Raw genomic sequence first — 16890 nt, 5'->3', positions numbered from 1 at the left:
CTAAGTATACAATAGAAATCATAAAATGGTCAGGACTTTCAAATGAAAAATGAGTTGACACTTCAGAGGTCATCAATGCAAATATTTGCATAAAGAAAGATGATGGAGAACCTCTGAATGATCCAACTCCATATAAATAAATTATTGGAGTTTTATCTTATCTCTCTATTACTCGTTCTTATATCTCTCATGCAATTCATTTTGTTAGTCAATTTCAGCATGCTCCTGCTACAGTACATATGAGTGTTATAATTAGGGTTATTAGATATATTAAAAACTCAATAAATTATGGGTTATTTCTTTCATCTTCTTCTTCGTTACAAGTTATTGTATATTCTGATTCTAATTGGGGTAGAGATATGAATAATAGACGCTTAACCACCGGTTCTTGTGTTTTTGTAGGTGATTCTTTAATTTTGTAGAGATGCAAAAAGCAGCATAAGGTGTCTCTTTCTTCCACAAGAGCAAAGTACTGTGTCATATAGCAACTACTTCCGAATTAGTATAGTTGAGACAACTGTAAGAAGACTTGGGAGTTCATGTTGCAGAACCCTCAAGACTGTTTTGTGACAACAAGAGCGCAGTATACATCACAAGCAATCATACTTTCCATGAAAGGACTAAACACATTGAAATGAATTACTACTACGTTCATGAGAAATTTTTAAAGAAGACCATCATGCTGCCATATGTACCATCGGACTTCTTTACTAAAGCGCTTCCGTCACCTAGATTTCACTTTCTCCTTGACAAACTCTTGGTTGTTACACCATGAGTTTGAAGGGGAGTATTAAGACCACACACACACACACACACACACGTGTGTGTGTTAATATATATAGTCTATGTAATTGTATGTAAACTGAAATACCCATCAGAGGTATTTCGATCATTTCACATTGTAATAGTGGTCAGCCTATTAGGGGCTGACCTTGTATTTTCCTTTTATTTTTATTCTTTTTTTTTTGTAACGTGATGTGACTGATTGGGGGCAGCTCCAACTAGTTGTTGGACTGCTCCCAATAGTGACAAATGTGACCGTTGGGGGGCTTGCTTATGAAAAGTAAATCTGAAACCTTCAAGTTCTTTCAGAATTTTCATTCCTTTGTTCAAAATCAATTCTCTGAGAATATTATTTGTTCCAATGTAATGGAGGGGGTGAATTATCTTCAAATGACTTTATTAATTTCTTCCACACAAATGAAATAAGTAGACAGGTGTATTGCCCTCATACACCTCAACAAAATGGGATTGCTGAACGAAAGCATCATCATATTGTCGAGAGTACAATGAGCAACGATGCATGATAGTAATCTTCCAGTTACCTTCTGGGCAAAGGCTTTTCATACAGCAGTCTATGTCATAAATCGATTGCCCATGAACATCTTGGAAAACAAATCACCCTATTTCTTTTGCATGGTGTGCATCCAAATTATCATGATTTGCGTGTATTCGGGTGTGTATGTTATGTTCATCTTGACAGTTCAATGCGGCACAAGTTTCAGGATAAGGCCTTAAAGTGCAGATTTGTGGGGTATACTGATGATTACAAAGGCTACAGATGCTATGATCCCGTGAGCAAGCGCATCAAAATATCCAGAAATGTTGTGTTTGACGAATCAAATTTTGGTCATAATGCTAGCACTCCTGAAATTGAAGTTTATCACCCTTGGTTGAACTCAAATCTCTTTTCTAGTATTGATAATGTTTGTTCTTCTGAATATAATCAAAGAGATGAGGGAAACGTATCTACTGTTGCGCAAAGGACTCAAGAAAGTGTGATTTATGAACCACTATTGGCCCTCGAAAGGTATAAAGGCATTGTTTACTCTCGACATGAGAAGGAGATACCTCTCAGCTTTAATCAGGAGCAGAATTGAATTCTCCTTCTGTTTCCATTCAATTACCTGCTCACAGAAGGTTTGCCCAACCTCGACATCCTATTGATAGGTGGGTTAGTTATGAGAACTTCACGATGGATTTTCAACTCTTCTTAACCTCTTTGGGCAAGGAAAATAAACCCAGAACATTTTATCAAGCAATAAATTCTAACAGATGGATTGAAGCTATGAACGAAGAAATGGAGGCTCTTCATGAGTGTGGCGCTTGGGATATTGTTCCCAGACCACACAATCGAAATGTGGTTGGGTCAAAGTGGGTGTATAAGATAAAGTATAAGTCAGATGGTACTATCGAGCGATACAAGGCAAGGTTGGTTGCCAAAGAATTCACACGGGAGCAATGACAAGACTATGATGAGACCTTCAGTCCGGTCGTGAAAATAGGCACTATCCGCATCGTACTATTATTGGTTGTTAAGCACCAGTGGATTCTCAGCCAACTGGATGTGAAAAATGTGTTTCTACATGGAACTCTGAAGGAAGAAGTATACATGGAGCAACTCATTGGGTATGCAGAAGGGAACTCTAAAGAATATGTGTGCAGGTTAAAGAGAGTTATATATAATCTGAAGCAGGCATCTCGATCTTGGTTTGACAGATTCTCTCTTGAAGTAGAAAAATATGGCTTTAGTTGGTCTCTTCTTCACCATTCTCTTTTCATATTCAAATGCAAAGATATAGTTAACCTGTTATTGATATATGTTGATGACATTATCATTACAGGTAACTCTAATGAACATACTGAACAGGTTAAAGAACTTTTGAACCATAGATTCAAGATGAAGGATCTTGGTAAGCTGCGATACTTTCTTGGAGTAGAAGTTGACAGGACTCCTGAAGGCATGACGCTTACTCAACATAAGTATATCGTTGATGTTCTTAGCAAGGCAGGTATGACAGATTGCAAGCCCCTAAGCACACTCAGTGTACTTCATCAAAAACTCAACTCCCAAGATGGAGATTTGTATGAGGATCCTACAGGATATCGCAGGATAGTAGGAATGCTTTAGTATCTTACCTTCATTCAGCCTGACATTGTCTATTTTGTCAATCAGGTATCTCAGTTCATGCATAAACTGCATATTGGGCATATAAAAGATGTTAAACGCATTCTTCGATATTTGAAGGGAACTATTAGAGATGGTCTTATGTACAGAAAGAGTATGCATAGTCATCACATGCATGAACTCCTTACTTACACAGATGCAGATTGGGCAGGAGATCCAGATGAGTGTATGTCTGTCTCAAGATATTGTGTTTTCATTGGGCTAAATCTTGTCTCCTGAGGCAGTAGAAAACAAAAAGCCATAGCCAGGTCGAGCACAAAAGTTGAATATAGATCAATGGCAGCTACTACAGCCGAAGTAACATGGATCAGACACCTGTTGACAGAAGTAGGAGAATCGATTTCTAAAAGCATTTTCTTGTGTGACAATCAAAGTGCTATCAACATGTCATTCAATCCTATCTACCACAGTCGTGCCAAACTTATTGAAATTGATCAACATTTTGTAAGACAGAAGGTCGAAGAGAAGGAAATTGAACCAGAATACGTGTGAACTATTGATCAAGTTGCTGACTTGTTTACAAAAGGACTTATCAAGGACAAATTTTGGATGTTAAAAGGCAAGTTGTTCATGGTCCAAAACCATGTACAACTTGAGGGAGGGTGAAAAGACACTGTCATTCACCACTGGATCTGGTCCAGACCCAATTTATTTTATTTAAACACATGCTCATTAATGGCATGTTGTAATTTTAACATATCATGTAATGAGTATTTTCGTACCCTAGCTATTGTATCTGTGTATATTTAATCAAAGAAGCAAAATCGATTACCCTGATTAGGGATTTTTGCAGCAGCCACGTTCTCCCTCCCCGTTCTGTGTTGTTGCTTGTGGATGAATGAAGGAACCCATGATATATATCACAAACAAATATTATAAACCTTATAAAACATTTAATAAAAAAACCCAACAATAATTTGAAAAGCATTTAGAAATTTTAGTTTTTAACAAAAATAACAAATAACTTTTTAAAGAGAAGAAAAATGAGTGTTTTTTCATGCATAATACATGTGATAGATAACTCAAATAACACTAAAGGTTTAATATACATACCGGGTCAAGATTTTCCTTGAATCCAAACCACACAACAATCACGAATCATTCACAAAGCATGAACTTGAACCAAAGAATCTCAAAACCCCAAAAAAAAAAGCAAAATACCAAAAAAGATTTTTTGGCTCTAATATCATGTAATGAAATATGCAAAAATACAAAACAAAGGCCTCTAAGGGCTTACATGATCATAAACACAAAGTGCACATGCACATACACAAGTCCAACTAAGGGACAATCTAAGAGCTAGTGCACTTTTCAAGCACTAAATGCACACAAGACATAAAGAAATTAAAAGAACACAAGAATATAAAAAAATTAAAAGAACACAAGAATATAAAAGCACAAATGCTTAAGAGAAGCATTACAAAATGAAAAGGAATAAAAGCCTCTATTTATACACGTACAAGAGAGAGGGAGACCTAAGCAGAATGATTAAGAGAAGCACTACAAAATGAAAGGGGATAAAAGCCTCTATTTATAGACATACAAGAGAGAGGGAGACCTCAGTAGAGTTGTTAGACTGTTCCAACACCTATAAATATAGTTGTTGGACTGTTTTAATAGCTATAAATACTGTACCAAAAGCTCTATTGACTAGTCAACTCTATGTTGACTAGTCAAAAAAGAACCCAACAACTCTATTTGGTATTTGACCAAATAATCTCGATAAAAATAGAAAAGGACAAAAATAAAAGAATAAAGTAAAAGTATTAATGTGCCCCTAATGGGCACAACCTATTACAATGGTTGAAATGACCAAAATACCCCTAATGAGTATTTATATATACATGTGTGTGTGTGTACAACTTAACACTTAGTCTATAACAAATAATAATCATGGTGTTAGTAAACACCTTCAATTTCAAGCATATATCATAAAAAATAAGATTTGTCATATCAAAGTTAACTTTGAGAACATCTTTGACATGACTAACTCTATGCTTATCACATCCTATGATAATCATGTCATCAACATAGAGAAGTAATATCACTATGCCTGCATTAGAAGACTTAACAAACAATGCAGTGTCAGTATAACAAGATTTAAAGCTAAGTTGTGTCATCACACTACTGAATCGATCATACCAAGCTTTAAGAGCTTGTTTTAGACCATACAAAGTCTTCCATAACCAAAGAACTTTTCTATGTGCTAATCATAATCCTGGTGAAGGGTTCATATAAACTTCCTCATTAAGGTTATCATTCAAAAAATCATTTTTGACATCCATTTGAAAGATGGGTCATTTTTTAATTAAGGCCATAGAAATAAGGATTCTAATAGTGGTCATTCGAGCAACTGGAGCAAATGTTTCATCATAGTTTATTCTATACTCTTGACTATATCTTTTGGCTACAAGTATGGCTTTATATCTCTCTAATGTCCCATCACTTTTGGTTTTAATCTTATAAACTCATTTACACCTTATAGTTTTCTTTTCTTTGGGTAACGTTTGAATCTCTCAAGTTTTTGTCTTTTTTAAAGCTTTTAATTCATCATTCATGATTCTAATCCACTCCGACTGATTCTTAGCATTATTATAAGAGGATGGTTCTACATATGAGTGGATGGCAGTTAGGCATGCTCCATATTTGGGTTCAAAATAATCATAGGACACAAATCTCCTAGGAGCTTTGAAAATCCACATGGATTTTCTAATACTAGAGGAATTTATGTCTTGATTTTGTGAATATTTTTCTAGAGCACATAGAGGATGGTCTTCAATACGTCGAGTATAGGTTTGAACTTCATTATGAGATTGGTATATGTCATCAAGACCTTCATTATCATTCTCATGTGCATCATGAGTGTCCTTATTGTCACTCATGTATGTCATTACTATCGTAATTAACAACTTTATCATGCTCATTAGCAAGATAAAAAAAGAAAAGAATAATCACAATGTTCTTATATTTTATCTTTATCAAAACCATTTTCGTTTTCAAGAAAAGTGACATTTCTTGAAACATATAACTTGTCCCTTGTAATTTTATAACATGTATATCCTTTTTTATTTTTGGCACATCCCAAGAAAACACAAGGAATAACTTTAGTAGAAAGTTTGTCATTTTTGTTGCTAACGACGAAGCATTTGCAACAAAAAACTCATAAGTTTTTATAATCGAGATAAGTTTAAATAATTTTTCAATAGAAGAAACATTTTCAATAGTATTTGAAGGCGTTCTAATTATCAAATAAATCACCGTAAAGGCAGCATCGGCCCAAAAAAAATTAGGATCATTTCTTGATATAAGAAGTGTTCTAGTAGTCCCAACAATTAGTCTATGCTTCCTTTAGGCTAGTCCATTTTGTTGAGTATAAAGACAAGATTTTGATAAATAATTTCATGTAAATCAAGATAATTTTTTAAGTCATTTGATAAAAAATCTCCTCCGAAACCATATCTAAAAATTTTAATGTTGGCTTTAAATTGAGTTTTGGCATAATGATGAAATTTTTAAAAACAATCAAATACTTTGGATTTGTGCTTAATAAAATATATTCAAGTGTGTTGACTATAATTATCCACAAAAATAACATAACATGATACTCCTTTGGATACAACCGGAGTCGATCCCCATACATCCAAATGCACCAACTTAAATGGTTTTTTAGATATGAAATGACCAAGTCCAAAAGGTAAAGATTTCATTTTACCAAGAATGCAATCTTAACAAACTAATTTTTTTTTTTATAATTTGCCAGAAATGAAAACAAATGTAATTTTGACACATTAGGATGTCCTAGTCTTTTGTGTTAATTTTTTATAGCTTTTTTTCACAAAATTACAAATATGTATTTTGATAATTCAAGATTATCCATAACATAGAGATCTCTTCTATGGCCTCGCCCAATTGGCTTCCCGGACTGGAGATCCTGTAGCAAACAATTATTAGACAAAAAAAAAGATTTTGCACCATGATCCGCAATTTAGGAAACGGATAAGAGATTCAAATTTAATTTTAATATTATTCTAACATTGTATATGAAAAGTTTGATGTTTTTTGCAAAGTTCCAAAACTTTTGATTTTTAAAGAAGTTCCATCGACGATTGAAGCATAAGAATCATTTGGATTAATATGGCATTGGAATAGTGAGAACTCATTTGGAGTCCTATCAAAAGAAGCGCCAGAATCAAGAATCCAAGAAATCTTACAAAGATCAATACATGTGGATACAACCCCACCACAGAGAGAAGAGACTTGATTTTTCAACATTGGTTGTAGTGCTTCCATGAGTTATGCTAAAGACAATGAGCCCACGCTTTTGGAGTTTTCATCTACACAATTTTTTTCAAAAGATGGTCTCACGGAAGCCACCTTTTTCATCTCTTCGATCTTCTCTCCTTTTTGGGCAAAAAGGCTTGATGTGACCCGGCTCATAAAAAAATGGCATATTAATTTGCCACTCTTCTTGTATTCATAGTCACTTCTTCCATGATCATTTGAGCTTCTTCCATAATCATTGGAGTTTCTCCCATTCTCATTGGAGCTTCTCCCATAATCACTGCTTCTTTGGAAGTGAAGGGGCTTATAGCCCTTGTAGTTTTCGAGCCTTGACATAGCAAGCACCAATTCTTCATCTTTAGTAGAAGAAGGTTTATTTAACTCAGTTTCCTCCATAGTTAATTCTTCAAGTGTTTCTACTATGGTAGGTACTCCTCTATGAAGAAGAGTTGATTTGGTGACTTTAAATTCAGGTCTAAGCCCATTTATAAATTAATAGAAATGCTCTATTTTAATTTGATTTTAACGGAGTTCTACATCTTGAGAACAATGCCACTTAGGCTTTAAAAGAGTCAATTCATCCCAAAGAAGAAAAGGAACATTATAGTATTCTTTAATGCTCATTTCCCCTTGGGTCATGGTTCTATACTTGTTTTGCACATTACATATATGAGTTTTGTTCTTTAGACAATATTATATCATTAAGATATTTTCATGCATCACTAGAAAAATCAAAATTTTGTCAAACTTGAGCATTTCTTGATGTCAACACTATTGATGAGTCATTCAGTCATCTTGAAGCAGCCCTTTCTTCATTCTTTCCATTTTTTCTCATATTCGGCAACGGCTTTAGGCATTTCTTTTCCTTGGAGAGTTACTTCTTTGCCGTCTTCAAGTTTGGTAAGTATAGGTTTTGGTTCTCTTTCGGTGCCATCAACCAAATCCCATAGACAATTTTCTTATATTTTGTATTTAACTATGGATGCTCACATCATATAATTTGTATCGTTGAATCTCACAGGAATGAAGATAACTTCTCTTTCATCTTCCATTTTTACAAATAAAGAGTATAGAGAAAGAACAAGAGGAAAGAGAGGAGGTAGAATGAAAGTAGAGTAATCTTTGGACACCATGAGGTCACGATCATACGATCCACACTCTCACATCCACGCAAACAAGATCTTCAACCGATGGATCAGATACCATGTAATGAAATGGAAAAGAATACAAGATAATGCCTCTTATGAGCTTACAGGAACACTATATCAAATAGTATCAAGACCACTCATGGGTCAACACTCAATCACATACTATGTCACAGGGACTCTCCAACTAGGTGTCGCGTCGTACCCGCACCCGATATAGTCAACCTGACAATGGGTGCAGTCAACGCACTCAGGGTCATTTATGTCCAACTTTTAGACTTTATATATATAATTTTTTATTTTTTTGACGCACCCCCGCACCCAAGTTTTTTTAAAGTGTCGCACCCCCACACCCGCACCCATGTGACATAGATCACATACACATATGCCAGACAAGGGCCAAGAGAACACATAAAAAATATAGAGAATTGCATTACAAACTACAGGAGAAATCATTAACCTTACAAGAGGGGGAATACCCTTATTTATACACAATCAAGGGAGCGTAGAGCCCTTGAGACACCCCCCAACGGCTAGAAATAGAGTCGTTAGGGAGGTCTCAACGACTCTATGGAGGGATTCCCTTAATGCCCTTCAAGACAAACTAAAACCCTAGTTTGTACAATAAAATAAAAAAGATTGTTGTGCCCTTAATGGGCACAACCTATTACATGACTATAAAAAGACAAAAATACCCCTATTGGGTATTTTCCATTTTTCTATTACAAAGAATAAAGCATATATAATAATATATATACATGATATATATTATTATATATGTATATACATAAAGATATATATGATATATTTATATCATATATATCAGTGTTGTGAAAAGCGTTGAGGCGTAGCGAGGCGCTCCACCAAAATCTGAGGCGAGGCATAAGCCTCAAGGCGTAAAGCGTAAGCATCAAAAAAAAAATTTGAAAACTTAAAAAAAACTTTAAAAAATATCTAAAATTATAAATAAATAAATAATGCTTTATTGATGAAGCAACAACCAACAAGAAATAAAAAATCTCAAATAAATATTGACAGAATATGAGATTAACATGTAAAAGTAACATTAATGCAACAAGTTGATCTACGTAAGTATCTAAGAAATAAAATATGAGCATTCATTCAATAAAAAATTAACAACGAAATGCATATTAGCATTAACAACATCATGTCCTAATTGAAAAATGCATGTTAGCATTAACAACCAAACGTTAATATATTTGTCCAAAACTCTTCAAAATGAGAGTAAAGCAGAGATATACGCTAACATATAAGAATATTCAATAAAAAAACTTAATATCAAACAATTAAAAAATTGGGTAACTTTATTATTCAAATGTAGTGTGTTAACTTTTTGCCACTAGCATTCACTAAAAGTAGCTTGTCAACATAAGGGCCAGAATTCATCTATTAATATGAAATAATAGATAAAGGTTGATTCAAGCTGCAAAGATATTCTTGTTCATTTTTTTCTAATGAAATCTCGTTGAATCTATAAATTGTCACATAGGTTCAGCTATGGGTATGGATGCAAGTGTGGGCACATAGGGTACATCAAAATTTACAAAAGTATGGGGTATGGGGGTACGACACAGCTATGTGTGTGTATGTGTGTATGTGTGCATGTGTGTATTTTTTTTGTTTGAGAAAAAATAGGTATACATGCATGTGTGTTTTGTGTGTATCAAGCACCATACAATAATGAATAAAAACAACCCTTTATGCACCTTAAAATGGATCAAAATAGGTAATGGATTGGGTTTGATTGGTCAAATCCAAAATTGGTCTGACCCATGCTCATTGAAGTACCAGTACCTGATGAGTTGTGGAGCCTGATTTAGAGTTTTTTCCCTTGCAGTAAGGGGGGTCCGGGGGCTCCCCCCGGCATGGGTCCCCACTACGGGTTCAGCGGGCAGGGGTCCAGGGGGGCAGCGCCCCACGGAAGAATTTTTTTTTTTTTGGCTTATGTTTGAGACCCAGTTTCTTATGGATCAGACCCGATTTGTTTAGGTTTAGGGTTGCCGCCCTTGCCATGTATAAATTCTTTATTTTCTTTCTCTCTTGTATCTGTCGAGAAAGAGCAATAAATGGGGGCTTTGTAGAGATGTGGGAGACGAGCGAGAAGTTGGAGAGAGTGAGTGAGAGACCAAGACTAGCAAGAGGTGGGAGAGAGTGAGTGAGAGATGAGGTTGACAGAATGAGGGGCCCCAACCCTAATTAGGGTCGGGGGGGCTAATATTTAACCATATTTTTTGGTCAAATGGGGGCTTTGACCCCCATTTGACTAAAAAATTGAGGCGTGTACGCCTCACCTTGAGGCGCACCTCGCCTCGAGGCGTACGCCCCAAAGCGTATGAGGCGTACGCCTCAGGGCATTTGCGCTTTTATGTTGCGCCTCAAGGCACAAAGGCCCTCGCCTTGAGGCGAGGCACGCTTTTTACGCCTTGAGGCGCGTTTTTAATAACACTGATATATATATGTAGTATATACAACTACATATATGCATATCTTAACAGAGAAAAATTGCCAAAGGTGGTCCCTGATTGAGAAGATGAAGATGACCCATCATCATCTCAAGCCACTGAACGATGCAATAAACGAAGGAAATCATTGAGCTAAAGTTTGATACTAAAGATGACTTTTATATATAGACATCTATGTCATAAAGACTCTTCAACTAGGTGTCGCATCCGCGTCGCACCCGCACCCGATGCGGTCAACCTAACCCTGGGTGCAGTCAACGCATCCAGGGTCATTTATGTCTACTTTTGGACTTTATATATATATATATATATATATAATTTTTTATATTTTTGCCGCACCCCTGCACCCAAGTTTTTTGAAAGTATCGCACCCCCGCACCCGCACCCATGTGACATAGATAGACATGTTTATGAACTCTAGCTTGTATGTCTTACCCCTTAGCATGGCATCCGGTAACTAAAAAATGTTACTTTAACTTTTGTAAAAACTTTTGGCTTTTGAATGTATCATTATTTTGTCTTAACCGATTGTATTTGTAGTGATTAGATGCGTGGCTGCACAACCAAATGTATGGCTATTAAATGTTTAATGACATATCTATGTTTAGTTAAGTTTTTTATATAAATATATTGTGTTTTTTGTATTCTATGATTTTTTGTTTTTTCGGATTTTTTTTAGATTGAAAAAAATAGTGAAATTTATGAGTTTTTATGATACGATATGATATGTATCTTACTTTGGGCCCGACTGCTACAGGTTCCGATACGGTACTTACAACCTTGGTCTGACCCATCTATGGGAAGTATTTTGATTAAATGTGACAAATGCTTCAATATAAAGAAGTTGGCACCAAAAACACCAAAGAAGACTATCAGCCATAAACATGATCAAATTTTCCTTATTTTCATAAGAACGGCAAAGTCCACCATTTAAACAAAAAACATGAAAGCAAGGCTGATGGATGAGTAGAAAATTACATAAGAAAAAATAAGTTCTAAAATAATAAGAAGAAAACATAAGGTGAAATGAAGTCATCAGATACTGTACAGAAAAAGCACGCTGCAAAGAGAAAACAAGGGTTCCGGCTAATGACAAGGTCATCTTCAGAACAGTTTAAAAGACACAAGTGAAGTCATTTCACAGATCATCAGATTGTACCATTAGTACACAGAAAAAACCTCAGAAAGGAAAATGATAAATAACAAGGCACATGACACCATTTAAAACAGATAGCATTTACCCTTACATGTCTATAATAAAAATAAACTTTAAAACGTAAAACTACATTCAGGACTCATGGGGTTTACAGATTAAGTCAGTTTTCAAGTCCCTGTTATATAAATCAACAGAAAGAAATAAGCAAAACCTAGTTATGAAACTAGATGGAAACAAGTACGCCCAGAAACGTTACCAGATAGATAGGATATAAAATTAGAACTTAACCAACTTTCATCTGGAAAACTGATGGCCTAATTCAAGACCTAAGTCTTCCAAATCTATGGAGTGGTTAGGTCAATCAGCCCAACTCTAGAAAAAAGTCAAGTTGGGCTAGTGCTTGGTCTTAAGCTATATCACAGGGATTCGGCCAGACAGGTACCGCACCCACGTTGACGCGACGCGACGCGACGCGACGCGACGCGGGTGCGGGAGCGGGTGCGGTCAACCCGACCCTGGGTGAGGTCAACGCACCCAGGATCATTTTGATCCATTTTTTTATTTTTTTATTTTAAATTTTGCCCTATGAAATGGTATAAGGGTGATTCTTTGGACAAATCAGAGGTGCGGGAAAAATGCAAAGGGTGTTTTGGAAGGGGTGTTGTTTTAGAGTTGATACCTGGGGATTTGAAGGAAATAGGAAAAGGTTGCAGAGTCCTTGTTGCAGTAGCTCCTGCTGCAACTGCACCACCGGGGACATCGTATAAATCGCTCGACCGGGGCTGTTGTCACAACGGGAGAAGGGAGGCATCCTAAAGGGGAACGCGTCGGTGCGAGACAGCTTTTGAGGCGCCGGACTAATACCTTCCCTCTCTTCACCACCAACTCCTCTCTCCCCATCCTCAAAACCACCACCATCAACACCAACACGAACATTTCTCTTGTCTACCATCTCAAGAACACCACCACCCACATCCATTAAAACCACCAAAAAAAGAAGAAAAATACTACTTTTTTCTTAAGGAAAATATACAAAAAAAAACTTGCTTTTTCTTTTTATCAAAAGTCAGCAAACCAGACCACAAACGGAAAACAGCTCCCCTCTGAAGCCACCAACCTAAAGGGAATCATTCACGGCCATGGCTGCTGCTGCTGCGCCTGCAAAGCTCCCTGCTGTGCCTGCACTACTACTGCCACGGTCTCTGATGCGCAACCAATCTCCCCCTTTCATCCTTCGCTGCTTCCCATGCTTCCAACATTCGGCCTTTGGGACAAATTAGTAAAGCTAATGCTGCTGCCCCTTATTACTTCAAATCACATCACACTAACCCTTTACATGTCTCGAGTGTTGCACCCAACCAGGGTTGGGGACTCTAACCAAAGTTACTTCACGTGATGCACTAACAAATTGCCCCCAACTAGTCTCCCCTCCACTTCCAGAAGGAAAAAGCGCCAAACACAAAATCTCCCAATATCTTATTATATGTCATAAAGAAATCTGAAAATGTAAAGGAAGAAAAGATGGCTGGAGGAGGTACGGTCACGGAAACAGAGGTCAAAACTAATAAGATATAGATTGGTGATTTTAAAGCCCAAGTAATTACATCCTGACCAAGGAGATACAATGATATTCTACTTAAATTAAACTAATGGGTCTTGGTTTGATCTTCTTTATAATCATTACAATAAAAAAAATGACGTGAGAACTTGACGTGGTGAAATGAGGTTTGTGGGTTAGAGGGGAAAGGGCGGGCAGCTAAGGTCAAGGCCTTGCCCGGCCAGTTAATTATTTTGCTAGAAAGTGACGTGAGCGTAGCTGGTGGTGGTATTGATTAGGCCTTGCCCGGAACAGAACGGCCTTGCCCAGGACCCGCGTCGGGGGAACCCGGTATATATATATATATATATATATATATATATATATATATATATATATATATATATATATATATATATATATATATATATATATAGATATATATATAGATATAGATAGATAGATAGATAGATAGATAGATAGATAGATAATTTTTTATTTTTGCCGCACCCAGGTTTTTTGGAAGTGCCGAATCCCCACACCCGCACCCATGTGACTTAGGTCTTAAGGCTGTCCATTCAGCCATAACATACTAGGTCGAAGCAGGAACAAATAGAAGTGAAAAACTAAACCATAGTTTTCCATAGAAAAAAATGGGTGTTAAGCGATTTGCAAAGTGGGAAGCAAGTAATGAATGTTTAAGTGATGTCTTGATAAGCGAAAAGTGCAGCAATCTAAAATCATTAGAGAAGTGAGTAGACTTCTCAAAGCAACAGTTAAGTAATATTTCATTAAAATTATTTTTTTCAGCCTTTTCTAAGGAAAACGTAGGATGTATCCAGGTTTTATAGAGAATGCATATTCCTATTGTCTAGGAAGCCCAACTCCCACATTGTTGAAAGAAGCTTCTCCATTTTTTAACCCCGTTACTCAAAAATGAGCACATTACCCTGTGCTTCTGCATCTGTTTCATCGGCTGTAGGGTGCTACCAGTTACCATGGACTAAACCCACAATGCAAATCCCAGAAACTATCCAACCTGCTGTAGTTTGTTAAAATATTACCTTATCACAGGCAGTCATTCTAAAACTCAGGTTCAAACACGCATCAGGTATAAGCACAGTTACAAGGTCATTCAGTCTTTGAGGATCATAACTAAACCACTAAGTACTAATTGAAAGAATGTAATATCATATTGCACAAGATTTACTACAGAACCTAGAGTAACGTTCAAAGAGTTCTCAGGTAAAGATCATTGCATTTGTTATTAAAAAAATCATATTTCAAAACTTCAAGATAGAAACATCAGGTTATTGAAAAATGTCAGTAGTGAAAAAATCCAGCCCCCTAAGATATACACTGAAAAGGGAAAAAAGGACTTTTACAGTCACAAAGATATATGGACACGAGGCCACATGACGAGGATTGGCTTGCAAGTTCAACAATTTTCTGGAAAACAGGACACAAGAACATGGAAATTTTTAATTTTTAATCAATCGGAACCTTTTTTGATATTTTAATATTAAAAATCCATTTTATTGGAATAATATCTAAAAGTATTAAAATAACAATAAATTAATGGACAGTGTCCATGTCCGTGTGTGTGTGTGTGTGTGTGTCACCATAGACACACTGCCAAAATGGTGTGTCCCTGTGACATAGCTTTTACACAATACAAGGTTGTCTTGGAGCCCCTTTTCTCTTTTCCTCCTGTATACTATATTTATACATCATACAAGGTCAGCCTCACAAATCCTGTTTTTCCATCCCTCTCTATTTAAAGCTAAAACACAAGTAGTGCCACAATCTTTCACTCCTTTTCCTAGTTCCTTTAACATATATATGTACATTATCATCCATTCATAGCTATGTCACACAGATACTCCATTTTGGCACCCATATCGTGTCCCCTTATATACTAGCCATATTGAAAACTTCATAAAAATTACCATATCCCCATGTACACAGCCGTAGCCAAGTGACATAACTTCATACTGGCATACCTCTATGTTGCCTCATTAAGGAGCTCCTTAATTCTCTTTTATTGGTGCAACAACTAAGCTTTTCCCAACCATTTGCTACCCTGTCATTTCCTTCTTGATATACACATCCACTAGGTAGGAGGTGCAGGACCTGCCAAACCACCAAGGGCATTCGCTTTTTGTAGGGATGCAATGTGAACTGAGTAGCTCGGGCTTGCCTTGGTTAAAGCTCGACTCAAGCTCATTTGTTAATAAACTAGCTGAGCTTGAGCCCTAGATTGATGCCCAACTATGTCACAGGGATTCGGCCAGACAGGTGCCGCACTCGCGTCGATGTGATGCGACGCGGGTGTGGCACCCGGTGCGGTCAACCCGACCCTGGCTGCGGTCAATGCACCCAGGGTCATTTTGGTCCTTTTTGTTGGATTTAAAAAAAAATTGCCCTATGAAATGGGCTGCGGAATTTTAAAAAAAATCTTGGGGGGGGGGGGGGGGGGGGGCTGCCCCCCTATAACCCCCGCCAGGGGCGGGCCCCCCCGGACACCCCCCCAGCTGACCGCGCAGCAGGACCCACGGACCCCCCCCCAGCTGACCGTGCAGCAGGACCCGCGGACCCCCCCTTATATATATATATATATATATATATATATATATATATATATATATATATATATATATATATATATATATATATATATATATATATATATATATATATATATTTTTTTTTTTTTTGCCGCACCCCTGCACCCGCACCCATGTGACATAGATGCCCAATTAGTTAAACAAGCTAAGCCTGAACTTGAACTTAGGCTCATTAAAGCTTGACAAAGCTTGCACAACTTTTTTTTTAACATGTAAAATTCATATGGTTAGATCATATAACTTTTTGCAAAAAAGATAAATGGTAAGTACCACCCTCATAGGTAAGACATTGTCCACCTCTTAAAGAGGCATTGACTACAAATCCTGCCCCTTCCTACGCATCAAAGGCTAGAAAAACTTGTTCTTTTTAGAAACCTACTGCAGCTTGAGCTGAGCCAAGCCTAACTCAAGCCCAGTCAAGCTTGACACGAGCCAAGCTTGAACAAGGCTGTTCAAGCATGGATCAAGCTCAAGCTCAAGCCAAGCTCAAACATCGTTAACAGTAAGCTAGCAAGCTTGAACAGCCCAAGCTCCGCTCATGTGCAGCCCTGCCATTCAATTCCACCATCTACCTACATGTTCCTTAATTTCCTATCTCTAATCCAAAAAATGCCTAAACTAAATAATCTACTGTCTTGAAAATCTTCCAAGCCAAGGCAAACACTATAGATAGCTAGTTGAACTTGTTTTTGT

The 16890-nt window shown here is 36.8% G+C and overlaps 1 protein-coding gene across 2 annotated transcripts in view; it reads right to left on the bottom strand.

Moving 5' to 3' along the window:
• LOC149847035 (uncharacterized) overlaps positions 1-16890 on the bottom strand; it is a 37481-nt gene that overhangs the window by 5348 nt on the left and 15243 nt on the right. The gene's annotated exons all lie outside the window — the stretch shown is intronic.

The sequence above is a fragment of the Nuphar pumila genome, chromosome 2 (assembly GCF_984573655.1).
Source record: "Nuphar pumila chromosome 2, dmNupPumi1.hap1.1, whole genome shotgun sequence".
In the NCBI taxonomy this organism is placed as follows: Eukaryota; Viridiplantae; Streptophyta; class Magnoliopsida; order Nymphaeales; family Nymphaeaceae; genus Nuphar; species Nuphar pumila.
This window is presented reverse-complemented; position numbering and strand designations above follow the sequence as displayed.